This window comes from Triturus cristatus, chromosome 1_2 (assembly GCF_964204655.1).
Source record: "Triturus cristatus chromosome 1_2, aTriCri1.1, whole genome shotgun sequence".
Classification (NCBI taxonomy): Eukaryota; Metazoa; Chordata; class Amphibia; order Caudata; family Salamandridae; genus Triturus; species Triturus cristatus.
The window spans coordinates 50,960,543-50,975,378 of NC_140580.1; positions in this window are offsets into that span (position 1 = coordinate 50,960,543).

Consider the following 14,836-nt stretch of genomic DNA (forward strand, 5'->3'; position numbering starts at 1 on the left):
GGGTGGGGGTAGGACTCGAACGTACTGGGGTGTGGGTACACAGTGGTACGACACGTACAGGGGTGGGGGTACGACTCTACCGTACTGGGGTGTACATAGACGGAGGTGTAGGTACACGATGGTATGACACGTACAGGGGTGGGGGTACGACTCTACCGTACTGGGGTGTGGGTACACGATGGTACGACACGTACAGGGGTGGGGGTAGGACTCGAACGTACTGGGGTGTACCTAGACGGGTGGGGGTGTACATACACGGGGGGTACGTGTCGGACATACGGCGGCTGGGGGGAGTGTTGGGCGCGTATGCGGGCACATGTCTCCATGGTTGCTATAGGAGTTTGGTGCGGACGGTGTTTTTTCCATACGGTTGTAACCTCGGACGCACGGGATGGATCGTGATTCCTCGGTCGGACTTGACTTTTCACGTTTGTACGGTAAATCGTCCGAGGACGTGTCGGACACATTTTCCGACCCGAGGACGTGTGGGGAATGATTCCCAATGCGGTTCGTATGGACTTTTTACCATGCGAATCGTGATTGCCAGTTCGTACGGCACTTGTAAGATTCGTACGGTAAAAAGACCGGATACGAGTCGCACGGGGTAATTTTTTACCGGATCGTGATCGGCACCAGAATGTTAAAACCAACTTCACTAAAATATATATTTTATCATTCTGAGTTCAGGCATACTAAACTCGAATTTCTACCATGTCCCCTGAGTCAGTTAGGATTATAAAATGTAATAACCAAACTGCCCATTCTGGTCTATTGAGAACAGGTAGCCTTGCAATAGTGAAAAACGAAAATGGCTGTAATTCACTATTAGGACATGCAACACACACCAGGGCATGTCCTACCTTTTACCTACAATGCACCCTGCCCTTGGGCCTATCATAGGGGTGACTAATATGTATAAAAGGGAAGGTTTAGGGACTGGTAAGTGGGTGCACTTGCCCAGTGTAATATGGTATCTACACTCACTGGGAGCACAGACACGGATCAGGACGCCCCTCTCTCCAACGCGACGGTTGGCAGACTAGTCGGCGACCGACAACTACCGATGACGTCAGACGCCGACAAGGGAGAGGCAGTGAAGATGGACTCGGCGTTCGCGAAAGGGGTGCGCTCGGACGAAGAAGGAAACGCGGAGGAGACGAAAGACGAACCAGAACCGAGGATAGCGGAGGCGGCGGGCAGTGCGGAAGAAGAAGACAACGGGGGAAGCACACCAGCCGAGTGGAAAGATGCCCTAGTATCCGGACATCCCAGAGTGGAGGAGGACGCCCCGATACCCACCGCTGCGGTCCAGGAGGGCCGTAGCTCCAGGCAAGTGCACTGGACAGAAGTGTGGGAACGACTTATAGGGCGGGGTGGTAGGAAGAGGACAGGAGAAACCTGAAGCAAGGAAAAGAGGGGGGGGAGAGTGGAGGAGGACACCGACTGTCGATCACCCCCACACCCTGCCCTCACCCTGGTGACGCTTTAATTTCTTTTGTTGGTGACGGTGGCACTCTCAACGTCTGACAAGCAATCAGACTGATTACGTGTCCTGTATTTTCTGTTCTATTTTCTTTTCTGAGACAACGGTGCCAGTCCCACCCGAGAGAAATAAAGAAAGAGGAGAAACACAAGAAGAAGCAACAAAAACCGGACAAAAAGCAAGAGAGAGACATAACCACCCCTAGGACAATCGTCCAGCTGCTTCTTGTCCAAACACCTTTTCCTTTATTGTTTTGTTTCTGCAGTTTGTTTTGGGACATTGTTCCTTTCCTAGCCTTCTCTTTGTCATTTGCACCAATAAATCGTTCTTGAGGCGTGAACAACCTCAGAATAAATAAATCACCAGCTGCTAGACGTCCTTTAAACCCTCTTAGGCAAAGCCTCAATACAATACCCAGTCAGCATGGCAGTATCAGACTGCACACAGGTTCTGCACTGGCAGACCTGAGACACACTTTACAAGCTGCTCCGGTGGGTGGCACAATTAGTGCTGCAAGCCCACCAGCAGCATTGGTTACAAGCCCTGGGCACACGCAGTGCACTGTACTAGGATCTGACAAGTAAACCAATCAAGCCAATCATGGAGTCACTAATCCATATATCAATTTGCCATAGGGAGCACTTGCACGGTGGCACTGAACAGCAGTGGCACAGTGCCCAAAGCATCTATAACCAGCAAAAACACATGAGGCAACAGCAAAAAATGGAAGGGAGACCCACGCCAATGGTGCCAGGTCTAACAATCGCTTTTTAGAATCTTAAAGGCTTTTAGGTGATTGTCTGTGGCCGTGCTGCAACGGATAGGAACTACCATTTCTGACGTATATGATAATACTCCATACAAAAAAACACAATGCGTGTTTCTCGTCTTCAATAGCCAGATTACACATGGGGCAGATTTTGGTTTCTTGATTAGTAGGCCATTTACTTGTAAAGGTCCTCAATGGTAGAATGCCATAATGAAATCTTATATACATGTTCCTAGTTGAATATGGAAATATCAAATCTAAGAATTCTTCAAATAATGGTGTATGCTTATGGGCCAGGAATGTACTGGTTACAGAGCCATTGTGGGTATTCATAGCATATTGGTTGTTTATATAAGCCGGTATTAGGCTTATATAAACAACTAATATTTTAGCAATTTAATATCAGATTTTAAAATAGTATTGGGCTCATCCCACAGGTTCTGCATTCCGAGTTTAGAAAAACAGCCAGAGACAGATTTGGCCCATGATATTTCCCTAGCTCCTTGGAGATTCAGTACCTCTACCAGTGAGTCTTTAAAAACTGCAAGTTTAGGTGTAGACCAAAGTCGGATCCAATATGCTTGAGTTTTTAATGTAGCCAGGTCGGCAACTCTTTTTATCCAAATGTCGAGGTACATGGGGATTAATGGAGAGCTGGATGGTAAACCTAATAGCCTTCAAAAGAAATTATTGTCAGCAATGGTTAAAGAATGTAAATTACCATGACCCCATATCTCCGCCCCATAAAGAGCAGCTCCCTGGGCAGTCGCGCGTTAAACTTCCACAGCAGGGGAAATAGCATGCAACTTGGTTTGAATATAAAACATTAAAATGGCATTGGATCTATGTTCAGTAATTAATTAGATTGTCCTTAAGTCTAACCCCTAAAAAATCAAAACTATGTACTCTGTCAAGGGCTTCACCCCCTGCATGGATGCTATGACTTCCCTTTTTCCTCATTCCAAAGACCATAAACTTAGTTTTGTTTATGTTCACTTCTAGGCCTCTTGAATTACAAAAGTTAAAAAACATTAAAAAAAGGGTTGATTAAAATTTGGAGGCCAATTGGGGATTTAGATATGAGGAGTGAATTGTCAGCAAAAAGTAAAATAGGTATCTTTTTGTTGTTCAAAATTGGAGAATCATTTCTACAATGTTCTAAAGTTTCCACAACATCATTAATATACAACGAAAATAGTGTACGTGCTAAAACACAGCCCTGGCGAACTCCTCTATCTATGGGAATACAATCCATCAGTTTGCCATTTGGGCCCCAGCGAACTTGAGCAAAGTTAGTCACCTGCAATCTATTTATTAATTGTACTAAGTTAGCTGGGGCCCCCATATTTATCCGGGCTTGCCAAAGGGCGGGTCGTGGTATAAGGTCAAACGCCACTCTGAGGTCAATAAAAGCCACGTAGAGTTTTTGTTTCTGAAATAAAACATATTTCCAATATAAAACTAAGAATCTTAAAATCTGATCTGTACTAATTCTTGATCTAAAACCTGCCTGAAGGGGAGATAAAATTCCAGTAGTATCAACCCACTCAAGAAGCCTCATCAGGATTTGTTTTGAAATTTTGTTTTTTGCATTATCGATAAGGCTGATAGGCCTATAATTAGACGGCTCCCCCAAGTCACCTTTTCATGTATAGCTATGATCTCAGCTCAATATATATATTTATTCATCACCAGTGGTCCAGCACTCACAAGAATGCAGACGATGAGTTTGGCATATATTCTTCAATGGTTTATGCTAAAAAGTGCATTGATAAAAGACATACCGCATGGAGAGATGGTCAGGGCAAGGCGTAACTGCAGCCAGGACTCAGAGTTTCATAGAAACATCAGAGAGATTAAGCTTAACTTTAGTGAGAGGGATTATGATAGGACATGTCTGATGAAAGCAGAAAAGAGAGTGGGCGAAGTTGGACACAAAATCAACTCTGATTTCCAATCACAAACTAAAGAACCCGAGCACAAATTCAAGTGAAGTCATATTTATTTCAGAATATAATGCTTACAGCACCCATGTTTATAACATCTTGAGAAAAAATTGGCACATTTTAAATTCCAATTATATACCCAAAGGGACGCTATCAAAAAGACCGAGAATGGTGTATCGAAAAAGGAAGACCTTGCGGAAAACACTATGCCCTAGTTACATTTAAAGTGCATGTAATAGGAATAAAACCTGGCTAACCGAAAAACCACAAGGTTTCTATGTATGTCGTGCATGCTGCATATGCAAACTAGGACTAAACAAGCTATCAACTTGCAAATATAACAAATCTAGAGAATACTTTATGAACTTCTTCATAAACTGTGATACCACCTATACAGTTTATGTAGATGGTTGTGCCTGTGGCATGATATATGGGAAGAGCAGTATATGTAGTCTTACATTTCGAATCCAAGAGCATGTGAGGGCCATTAGAAATAAAGACCCCAAATATACAGTTGCTACCCACATACATAAGGATCTCCCCAATGAGATGAAAATCTGGTTCCATGCCATGTATTGTTGAACTTAATACCAACAATGAATTTCATTATTTCTTATAGCGGCCACTGCCTGTGACTGTCATTTTGACTTATGAATTTCCCCAATGGTCCTGGATATCAATGTCTGCAATTGCACTGTCTGACAACATTCTATTATATGTACATGTACATAAACTCTATACGATAATGCCACCATCAATGTCATATTAAGCTTCCTAGACAAACAGTTAAACTATTGCAAATGTATAACACAAACGTAAACGGGACACATGCTATATTGTGTGGGTTGCACCCTGGTCCAGGGTAAGCTTTACATCGTAAAATAGGAACATTTAATAATCTCATTAGAAAAGATTGTTTTGAAGAGAAATCGACTGTTAAGAGATAGTGTTAATATACACAAATTAACATGTTTAAAGATGGCGCCCACACAACAGTATTCTGCCATTCGACATTATGGATCCTGCTAAACTAAGGCAATATATTTACATCACCTATTGCTATTATATATTTCTGAACTATTCTCAAATGGTACAAATAATATGTTTAGAAATATCTATAAAAAATGGTCTAATCGTGTAATCATAGGAACTAGACATTACTAATAAGTAAACACACGTTGAAAGATGGCGCCTGAATGGCCGTGTTTAGTAACCTGATACTAGTGTATTGGATAGCTATTGGTCAGAGATCTGTTTTGTTGCCACCTTTTCGTACTATGTGGCCAATAAATTAGTACAGATTATAAAATGTTCCTGAATGAACTGGAAATTATCGAGATTGCATGCATTGTTATTCTGAATATTTGTTGGAACATAGCTTAAGGAGCAGATAGTTGCATGCTCAAAGATGGCACTCCAAAACATCCTCACTATGGGTCTCATTACGATGGCGGGCCCTCCGCCATCTGACAGCAGTTTTCCCCCCGCCAGATTATGAAGGCGAGGGAATCCTCAGAGAAGAGTGGCGGACGCAAAGACCATCCGCCACGGTTCCTCAAGGCAGCCCTTCTCCGCCCGCCTTGCAGAACCAAAACATGGGCAGCGTTGCGGAGGGATTACGATATTCCTGCAACACCCTCCGGAATGTTAAATGCACTGGATGCACCCGCCAGTATGGCGGGCGCATCGTAATTGCAGTGGTGAGTGGACTCAGGTCCCCCGGTATCTTAATGAGCCCCTAAATTCGTAAAACTAGGGAGATTGCTAGTAGTGAGAAATGGTGTTAACATGTGATAGATGGTTCGAAACTGACAAGATTATGATACGTTATGGTATACATAAGTGCCTTATTGTGAAAAGGTTTTGGAAAATGGTTGTCTACAATCACACTGCTTGTTTGATGGAATAACCATCAACTCTAGTCCTGTTCAAGATAGCGCCCATAGAATTACTTCATACTGCCTGTTACCTCAAAAATCGATAACAGGTGTAAGAAATTTATGATTCAATAATGGGTGTGTTTAAAAACTCTCCCGACAACGCTCAGGCTGTTTGACTTCTGAACCCGCCAGAGATGCCTTTCACGATTTGAGCACACAAACTCAGTGAGTATAGAACTATCGCTAATCACCCTAGCCGGGATAAATATAATTAATTTTTTGTTTAAATATCTTTATTACCATTTTCTGATGTTATCATAACTGGCCTCACAATTTTATACAACATTTCCAGATGTCCACCGCAGAAATATAAAACACATGTGACGAATAGCAAAGCATTTGCTCCAGCGGGAAAGGGCAAATTTACATATCCTCCCTGCGTCACAGACCCGACATCACTCTTACTCATTCACGTACACATTCATTGGTGGGGCCCATAACACCAACACTCATATGTCTCACTCGAATCTGCACACAGGAGGAAGAGAAGCGCAGGACATGTGGGGGGGGTACCTTATTACCTATAGAAAGAAATATTTACATTATTTACATATTATACATCTGCACTTATAGAATCCTAACTTTAACATCAAGGCACTCAACCACTCGGTCGATGGACCAATTAGTTGGACTGGTTGATGTTGATTTAGAACCAGCTAAAACACATTTAAAGTCTCAGAATCTTTAATGCAAAAAGAGATGAGCAGCGCACTCCTAATTTTCTAATTCAACCAAAGGTATATTCTGAATGATATAGGTGCTGCAGCGCAATGCCCGCTGTCAATCGGGCATAAAGAAACAAGATCAGAAAGTGCAATCAACTGATGATTGACGCTGCGCACTGTGCTACATGTAACTATGTTACAAACAATTAATCACATTAACAAAAGGTCAAAAAACACCAAACTATGATATTCATTTGAACATATATTTTCAGCATATATGTAACAACAGCTTCAAATTATAGCATCATGAATGTATCAACACATTTACAAAAAACGGTAGACATCTACCATAAGCAGTGCAATATATAGGTATACCACATAATATTTCAAGAAATCACAAATAGATGATTTTGATGAGCCCAATGCATTTCGGGACTTTGCTGTCCCTTCGTCAGGGGCGTTCTGTGAAGAAAATACATATATTATATGATCGATCAAACAAATCGTTATTGTATTTACACAAGAAGGACACATGGTGGCAAATCGTATAGTTGACATGGTACATGGGGCTAAACCGTAAATCACACATACGGTGAATAAACCCTCCATTTGGTTTCAGGTAACAAATATATAAAGGAGAAATGCAGTCACCCAATAGTGTGAAGATAAAAAATAATGAATGTGACTCTGAAGCGAAGCAAAAATCAAATAGAAATCCATACCAAGTAAAAGAGAGAAAAAACCATGCGTGGGATAAATCTGATGAAGATGTGGTTGTGAGGTCTCACCTCAAATATTATGTGTGGGCTTCCATAATTGGAGCAAACGATGAAGACGGGCTAACTGTTGCTAAAAACCAAGAGAAACAACTCGATGAGAGCAGGTGCTTGTATTACACTAACACGTGTAAACAGTGTCGAAGAGAGCACAACTTACCAACTAAGAAAGAAGGCGTGATCAGCGTAAAAATGACTGGAAAAAATGTAAAAATACAATGTAATCAGAGAAGGTGACATATATGCCCTGCTGCTAGTTAACACACAACGAAGCACAAACCATACTCACATATACAGGTACTGGGACACCTGGATACTTTTGACAACGCGTAGTCCAAACACTAAATCGAACTGTATGCTCAATCTATCACTCGAAGAAGGCATGTGGCATCAAGTGAAAATATTGCGTCTCCGAAAACAAGCACTACAAAATAATAATAGTGTGTGATTACGAACGCATCCTAACAATAGAGCTTAATAGCTCGAGTGACTATAACAAGAACGCAGCTAAATGCGGTAAAAACTACTTACATGGGAAACACAACGGAAAAAGCAGGTCCAGTTCTCACGGATAGCGTCCTGTCATCGCAACAAGATTTTTACTAGCGAAAAGCGCGCTCAATTTAAACCAACCGAGATGACAACGTAGAAAGGAGACTAATGGTAATAGAAAGAGGACTAACATATGGCGCCATAATTGAAAGGGTAAAGTGACCGATCTAAAACAGCAACAGGCCTAGGTATGGAGATCAAGAAATACTAACCAAAACGATATCTGAAACCACCTACGTAAAGAAGACCAGAAAATATACTCAATAACAAAAAACCGAACCAAAGACACCAGTATGTACTCAGTTAATACAATGTATCGGCTGAATGATAAAGCAGCTCTCCAGGACCGTGTTCACTACACTAATGCTAGGTGTATGACGAATATTAAAAGCCGGTGGATGAGTAACTACTAACCACTAGGGTGCAATCTATGTGAGAGGAAAATAAGTAAAGTTATATCCGAAAGAAAAATAAATACAGGGTAAAACAATGAGAGATGAGATAAACCAGACAAACAAATAAATGTGAAACTATAAGAAAAAGTTTGGTATAAAACAATGATTGAAAAATATAATAGACAGATAAGATAACTTAGTATGGGTATAACGAATGGTGAAGGGTGTTGAGATAATCCATAGGCCACAAAGAAATTAAAAAAGAGAAATGGAATGCAAATGTGCAAAGGAACTTATTGTGGTAAAATGTCAACAGGGAATAGAGAGTAATCACTGTGATACATAAGGTTCTGCACATGGCCATGACAGTACTGTGTTTATAAGAAACATGAAAGGTCTAAACGGTCATTAAGCCCACACGGGGCCAAGGTCTGTAGTTTCTGGATCCAGAAAAGCTCTCTGCGTAAAAGTAAATTGGTGGTGTCTACACCTGGTTTGACATCAATAGACTCTATGATCTGGAAACGAAGTTGAGAAATTGAATGTTTTGCTTCTAGCCAATGCATGGCTAGGCTCGAGGTACTGTTCTTGTTCCTGATTCTGGATTTATGCTCAGTAATCCGTGTTTTTATTTTTCGTTCAGTTTTGCCTACATAGGCCTTACCGCATGGGCATTTTATACAATAGATGACATGGGTAGTATTGCAATCGCTGTTGTGTTGCAAACTTATATTTGAACCGGACGTGGGATGAGTTAAGGTGTTCCCAGTGATGACATTGCTACAATGGATGCATGAATGACATTTGCGAGTACCATGATAGACAATCGGTTTGTCGGAGGTTTTGGAAAATTTCAATAGATTCCGTAAGTTTTTGCCTCTTTTGTATGCAAACAAGGGTTTTTCCCAAAAAAGTTGTTGAAAATCCTGTTCTTGTTGTAATAACTCCCACTGTGTCAAAATGATTTTCTTAATTTTGGGTGAAGATGTGGAGAAGTTGCTGACAAATACCAATCTTGTAGAGGAAGTCTTTGGTTTCTGTTGCAATAGGTGTGATCTTGGAGTGGACATCGCTCGTGTAAGACATGTTTGTAGTACTTCTTTTGGATAACCTCTTGATGAAAATTTGTCAACAGTGGTTTGAAGTTGGAGAGTACTGTTGTCAGGGTCAGAACAAATTCGACGAATTCTGGTAAATTGTGACAATGGCAAATTATTGATTAGATGACGTGGATGAAAACTTGTAAAGGTCAGCAGACTGTTCCGATCAGTAGGTTTGTGGAAAACTGTAGTATGGAATTGATTCGTGGATGTTTTGGTGACTTGTACATCCAGATAATGAATAGAATCCTTATGAATGGTGTGGGTCAACTGGATATGAGTATGATTCCTATTAAGTGTCTCTATCATAGAAGTGGAAGACTGTATCGAATCACCCCAAATTAGGAAGATATCATCTATGAAGCGGCAATAGAGACGTATTTTAGACCACCATTCTGTGTTTGAAATGATATGCTCCAGTTCGTATTGGGCCATGTAGATATTCGCATAGGCAGGTGCTCCTGAAAAGCCCATCGAAGTGTCATTCAATTGGGCATAGAATTTGTCTTGATATTGAAAATAACTGTTATGTAAACAGAACTTTAAGAGCTGCAAGATCAAAACCTTCTCAATATTGACATCTTCCATCTGAAATAATGCCCATTCAACCGCTTCAAGGCCGGCTGCGTGGGGGATGGAGGTGTAGAGAGCTGTAACATCTATAGTACATAAATAGACGGAATCCTGAGGTCCAATAGTGATTTGTTGAAGCAACTGTAAAAAGTGAGTGGTATCTTTTAGATAAGATTGCCAAGATTGTACAAACTTCTGTAGGTAGTAGTCCAGAAATTTGCCAATGGGGTCAAAGATAGATTTGCATCCAGAAACTATTGGGCGAAATGGAGGGTCTTGAGGATCCTTATGGATTTTAGGGATCATGTATAAATGAGGGCGTTGTGGGTTGGTTGATAATAGAAAAAGGCGTGTATTGTTATCAATCCATGTTTGTTCAAGGGCCTCATTAAGAATAGAATTAAGTAGCTCCAAAAGTAATGTTGTAGGATCGCTTGCCAATTGCAAATAGGTGTTGGTATCAGAGATATGTGCCAATACTTTGGAGTGGTAATATTCTGTGTCCATCAACACTATGGCTCCTCCTTTGTCTGCCGGTTGAATTGTAATCAAAGGATTTTGTGATAGTTTGGACAGAATTAAACGTTCATGTTTTGACATGTTGTTGTGATGTTTGGGTTTGTAGTTGAGTTTTTCCAGATCTTTATTGACCAATGTCTCAAAACTATCCAAAGTTTTGTGAGATGCTGGTGGCATAAAGGTGCTCTTAGGTTTGAATGGATGATAGGTAGAAATCTCATCTTGTGTAGTGTCAGGTTCAACTTCATTGAAGAAACGTCTTAGGCGAATGACACGCATGAATCTGTAAAATTCCCCTTGAGTTTGCAAGTGATTAGTATGTGTCGTAGGAACAAACGAAAGACCGCGTCCCAAAAGAGATTTTTCTTGGTGAGAGAGATTGTAAGATGATATGTTAATCACTAATTCACCGTTTTGCCACTTCGTAGCGCTTTGCCGCTGCTTTCCTTTCCCTCTCCTGGTTTTTCTTGGGGGATTGATTTGGACATGTCTTTTGTTGGAGGTGGACGTCCCTGATCCGTTACCTGTGATAAAAAAGACGATGTGGATGCTGTTGAGGCGATAGGCATCGTGACAGATGGTGTATGATCCCCTGGGGTAGGAGAACCAGACAGTCGGACTGGATGTGTTGAAGGCGCCGGTGTGCGGCTGGTGGTAGTGTCTTTTTCTGACGCTAGACTTTCATCTGAGGTTGTAGGTGTCTTCTTGGTGTCGAATCTCTTACGAGTATATATCTCCGCCCACGTATAAACCTCATTAAGTTTATAGTCGATGGTATCGCGTCTATACTTGCGTAGTTTGCCTTCTTGTAACTCCCTCTCATATCCATCTAATTTCTGGTTGAGGATCTCCAAATGTAACCTCCATGAATCCGCTTCCATGCGAAACTCTAGTTCTGTTTTCAAGGAAGTAATTTCTTCTTCTAGATCTTTAATAGTTTTTGACAATTCTTCAATGATTAAAAGAATGAGATCTAGTGAGCACTTATTAAGGATTGAGTACCATTTATCCATGAAGACTGTATTCAAATGGAAACGAAATAGCATCGGTTTGATGGCCAGGCGTAGTCCACGCGGAATTCTCTTTGCTTTGTGATATTGAACAAGCGTAGAGGCATGAAGTCTCTGGTTAAGCTGTCTCCTGGTAATGAATTCCAGTTGACGAAGTTGTTGTGTTATTGAACCACCATGTGAGTCCGTAATTTTCACTTCTTGTATAAGTGAATAGATTTGGGAGGCCTCATCTGAGGTATAAGCTTTAGTATTGGCTCTATTGTCCGTGATATTTGTAATCGCATCAAAAGACATGATTAACGAATGGGTGCTGCTGCTGAGACAGAAGAATAATAATGCAAAAAGAGATGAGCAGCGCACTCCTAATTTTCTAATTCAACCAAAGGTATATTCTGAATGATATAGGTGCTGCAGCGCAATGCCCGCTGTCAATCGGGCATAAAGAAACAAGATCAGAAAGTGCAATCAACTGATGAATCTTTAAGCAATATCCTTTAAAGAATCACAAACTCATTCTCTGTTAATAAATGTTTAGTTTATCTAATTAAATTCACCCTCATTGGCATAATCAGCATTATAATCAATCAGAATATTAATAACATTGGCATAAAGCAGTATGACAATTATATTTACCTAATCTCTGATTTTGGCGACCATTCTCCCACGACCTATCAGCCCTGCATAAATCAAATCTCTTCCGATGTAACCCTCCAATCGAATGCAGGCTACAACCCCAATCGGTCCGGAGAAAAGTTATTTTCGCTCGGCACGGCACAATCCCATAGATCTCCGGGGACCCGATACTCATGCAAGCAAATCGGTCAACGGGGATTCGGATCACACTCCTGGAACGCAACAACTTCACACCCCTCTACTAACTCCCCTTTTATAATAAATTTGGGTAACATGCTACATTTGTAACATTGGGAATGGCTCTGGTTGGCTAAGCCATCAAAATTTGCAATATCGGGTCCGAAGTATCAATATGCAGGCCTCTAAGGACAGGTGTCCTTTGTGTTCTCTGTCAGTCACACTAGTTGAGTTTTGGCAGTCCTCCACGTTCCTATCCTTGACGAGGAACACTGTGACGTGGTCAGAGGACGCCTGGAGATCTTCAGGGCCATCCCAGTCTGCGCAGTAGACATCGCGCTCACACGACGGTGGCCACTTCCAAACTCCATTTTGGATATTGCGGCCTAGTAGGCCCGAATGCCAATTTAAGCGAAACAAACATAAAGAATAATTAATATACGGAAATGAAGATTCTAATGTTTAAACCCACACTAATCCCTTTATATATTAGTATTCTCCTAGCTTATAGCAACATTTAAAGCAATAATACTCACCATTTCACAACCCCAGGAACGCAAAACATTACAAAGCAACATAAATCATGCAATTTCCTATATCAACACAATCTACCGTTAGTATGCGTACCACAGTTATTCATTAGGGTTATTTGCCATGCAATTTGCATTTAGTCCCGTGTGTAATTCGTGTTTATTAAGGTGTAAGGTTGATTAATACCAACTCTCTAAACAATTAGTATAGGTTAATATTTAGAATGATTACGCAATTTAGTATTTTCCTGCAAAATAGAGAAGGTATACAAAATTTTGTTTTACTTGCTCCACCAAATGTTACAATAGTATGTAAGTATTACTGATATACTATTCTTATTGACAGATACATACATTGTATGGGATACATGTTGTAAGGTCCAATTGTGCCATTGTTCGCATGTATTGCTACATCATGATCTATAAATCGTAATCATGGTCATTCACATTGTGGTCAGGACGTATCCAATCAGAGCCATCACCACAATACCTAAGATATATGCATACCGAAGATATAAAAAATATCCTGTCGTGCGGATTTGAAAATCACTATATAAAAAATAACACATATTGGCAATATGAAGTAGGAAACCACTCGAGGATACCAATGAGACCTGTTTTTGAACATATAATCAAAACTAAAACTTACAATGCAAAAAACTGCCATCTATGAGATATAAGTTGGGTCAATGTTTCAGGGATAAATATAATTCATATATTACTATATTTAATAAGTCTCCAGGATATGAGCAGTTTTTTAAGAAATTAATTTATATGTCAAACTTTGGTCTGTCCCCGTTTTTTCCCATTATACATCCATTACAATTGTGTATGTTTAAGCTGTTTAAAGTTACATACTATATTGTAATCTGAGCGTCCTGTTAAATATAGGTATCTGCCTAACATTTAGCGTTTTCTGTTTAGTACATTTTTCCACACGCTAATGAATCTTCTTAAACATATACTTGTAACTTGACAAATGATGTTGTCCTGTCCTAAGATGGCGCGTGGGTTTTGCTCACTGTAGCAACGCGTCCTATATTGTATTGGCTTTTTGACTATTTGCATTCACAGTCTAAAATGTTTGAGGCTAAGATGCCTCTCACAAGACACAACTTCATGTATTTTGCGTTCAATGATATGTTTCTATAACATTATACAAATGACTTGCATGAGACGCTGTCCCTAAGAATTCATGTCTCACCATAAATGATCCAGTGTGGGCCATTAACTAGAAGATGTTTGGTTGTCATTTCACATACTATATTAACCGAGTTTTTTCCATCCCTTTTTCTGACATGTCGACCTTTTTGACGGTATGTTGGCCACTTTAAATTGATGTTTGCACATATTTATCCAACAAGCCCAGAGCTTGTGATAGAATGCCGTATAAAAATAACCTTAGGTAGGTGAAGGTCTTATAACTATAGAATGTATTTACCCATATTAGGAGTAAAGATGACCATAGATATATTCTATGCATACTTTTTGCTTTTAGATAGTTAGGATCGTCATAGTAATGTAATGCATCTGCTAATACTGGAAGCAATCGTGACCACTGACAAACCATGTATACTACTCACTTTTGAAACACTTTAGGGTGGACCATTAAAAGATGGAGTCTGTCGTTCGTGTCATAGGGCCTTAATCACTTGAAACCGGTAGAGCATTTGAAAAAACAGTTAGTGTACTTAATTTTTCTTTAAAAATAGACTATATACAATGTCCTAACAGTATATTCAATGGCATTGTGGTTCTTATATAA